The following is a 3256-nucleotide window of genomic DNA, read 5'->3' on the forward strand; positions in this document are numbered from 1 at the left end:
AATTACAAACTTCTAAGTAGTTCTTGGGTTGAAAAGGACACTGTTACAGGAGTGAAAATGCTTCACTGAAACAGCAGGTTCATGTTAAAATTAGTGGGATACAGATAACATTGTACTTTGAGCTACACTCATTGCTTTAGATATATTTATTAGAAAACAATAAATATGGAAAACAATTCAGATAAGTAAAATGAAATGAGAAAAAATGAGATGAGAAATCAATGAAGTAGAGAGCAACAATCCAGAAGCAATAACAAAAAAGATCAGCAAAACCAAAAGCTGGCTTTTTATTAAAACTGGTTAATAAAAGCAAGGTAGAAATAAGATACAGAGTAAGGAAGGAGATATGATTTTAGTCACATCAGAAGCATTAACAGAATATTGTGAGCTATATACTAATAATTGTGAAAATGTAGACAAAATCAACAAATTTCTGGAAAAAACAACAAAGTCCAAATGGGCAAAATAATTGAATAAACCAATTAATATAAAAGATATTTAAATAGTAATAAAATATTTTCCTCTCCTGCACCAGAGCCTAACAATCAATTTTACAAGAAAATAGCAAAAAAAAAAAAAAAAAAAAAAATCCAAGAAACAGAATTCTAACCTTACAAAGTTATTGCAGAAAATAGAAAAAGGAGAAAGATTTTAATTCATTTATATGAAAAAGTGAACCAGTAATTCAGCAAATTATAGTCTTTTTGTTTTATGAGTTGCAATGAAAAAGCCTTAAATGTTTACTGAATCCAAGACTTTATTAAAAATAATACAATATGATTAAGGTAAACAATGTTAGGAAGGTATCATATTAACAATTGTATTAATTTTAGTAGCTTACTACTATAAAGCAGTGAAGATAAAAGGAAGTGAACTATCTTAATAGATGCAGAAAAAAATAACAATAAATTTCAAAATATTCTAGATAAAAATTTTAAAATAAACTTGATAAAGACTATTTACTGAAAACCTACAGCAAACCTCATGCTTAAATGGAGATAATTTCTAAGCATTTTTCTATAGGACTGGGAGCAACACAAAGATGCCTACTATCATGACCACGTGTAATGTGTATTAGATGCCCTTGGTCAATGAAGTAAGCATGAAAAATAAGTAAGAAGCATAAGTATTGAAAAGAAAAAGAACAAAGTAATATTTATAGTTGACAAAAATCATTTACATAGAAAGCACAATGGAATCAATAGGTAAACCAGTAGCTCTAATGAGAAAGTAAATATTTTGCTGCCACCACAGACTATTAGAAAAGTAATAAAACATAAGATATAATTTATAACAACTAACAATAATTAGAAATTAATCTAACAGAATAGGGGCTGGGGATATAGTTCAGTTGGTAGAGTGCTTGCCTTGCATGCACAAGGCCCTGGGTTCAACCCCCAGCACCACCAAAAAAAAAAAAAAAAAAAGGAAGAAAGAAAATAAATTAATCTAACAGAATATATAAGATTCTATGGTAAAAATTTGCAACTCCATTAAACAGCAAAACTTATGGCCCATGTAAGTGGTTATAGCATGTTTACAATGGCCAGTGCACACTGAGGAGTATCATGTCTCAGTTAGAAGTACTGAATTAGATAGCTATAGTATGGAACAGGTCAGTGTTGCATTAAAAAAAAAAAAAAAGGAATAACAGATTTAGAGCAATAGCACCATACCATGTACATAAATGCTAAATGTATGTGTCCATAGCCAATACTTTATAGTCTGCAATGGTAATCCATGTCCAAAGTCTTATATCAAAATTATAGAGCTGGTTCCAGAGGGGGAGATCTTGGAATGGGAATTAGGGATGAAGGAAAAAAAAACTGCAATAAAACAAAAGAAAGTTGTCGTATGGGCTAATGGCAGTTGTGAATTAACAATTAAAGTATGTGCTAAACTCAACTCTCCATACCAAAATAAAAAACAGAAAGAAAGAAATAGATAGATTTCCACTATAGTTATTAAAGAAGAGAATAGAATATAATTGTCCTTGATTTAGAAGTCTAATTTCTTAGCATTCCATCAGTCTAATTTCTTTTCAGGACAGGAATCAACTCTCCAACATCCTTGGAATATATCATTGTCTACTTGAACCACAACACTGGGCAGACTGAAAGGTTGTAGGATAGACCCCGTGGGTTCAATGTTTTTATATTTGACTAAAACCGCTCTCCTATAAACACCCAACCATTGGTCCAAGTTCTTTGGCCTGTCATTGTATCCAGTGAGTCTGGATCATCTTTCAGAGCAGCACTTCAAACACTTGAAATAAATATTAATACTTTGGCTTTCCTCTTCCAGTCCCACATACCCAGATTTTTGGGTTGTTCTTCCTGTGATCAGTTCAGGATCTTCTAAAAAATGTCAGGGAGTCATAGTGTGATGTTAACATCGGCTATTAAATGTTGCTTGCTTATTTGAGAAATGTACTGGAAACTCACCAAGCATTGTGCAAGATTCTATGCATGGGTGCTTGACAAAAAGGAAATTGCTTCTAGGAGAGTTATAATTTAAAGATCTTGAAAATTGTCTTGATATACTGGATTTTGAAATGTATAAAGCTCAAGAAAATACCTACTATCCAGAATGAGTAACCACATTTTATATACTGATTTATTCATTCATTTGAGAACTATTCATTGAATATATTTTCTTTGCCAAGGATTGCTATAGTCGCTGGAAACTGGAACGTGCTTCTTAATACCATAAAGAATGAATCAAAGTTCTAGAACTGAATCACAGGAAGCAGGCTTGCTTCTGGTGGCTTTTACTGAACCAACCAGAAGAAATTGGCTCCCTCTGAATATGGCTGCATTTCACTTCTATACTTGGTCATAGCCTTGGATTGCTGTGACCCAGGAACTCATTACATAATGATTCACATTCGGGAACTCCAGCCACATGTCTGCTGCTCATGTCATCTGAAAATCTAGAATTCCTCTTTTTAATAACTTTGAAAGGATGGTCAAGGGTGAAATTAAATCACTGTGGTTTAAGGATGGGCATTGAACTTGGTACATTCCAAACTAACAAGGTTCTAACATTTTGAACTAGTAGAAAAATTCTAGAGGCCTTAAAATCAATTCAGTCATCTCTTCAGAAATATGCTTCTTAGTCAATAATGTCTACGAATAAGGCACAACTCTTTCAGCAAATATTTTTACACACTGTGGAGGATAAAAGGGAGACCCAAGCATGCTTTGATAATACTTAGAACCTAGGTGGGAAATGGGATCGCACATAGGAGAATATC

This window comes from Marmota monax, unplaced genomic scaffold (genome assembly GCF_021218885.2).
Source record: "Marmota monax isolate L192 unplaced genomic scaffold, Marmota_monax_Labrador192_F-V1.1 WCK01_AAM20220418_F8-fsc00145, whole genome shotgun sequence".
Classification (NCBI taxonomy): domain Eukaryota; kingdom Metazoa; phylum Chordata; class Mammalia; order Rodentia; family Sciuridae; genus Marmota; species Marmota monax.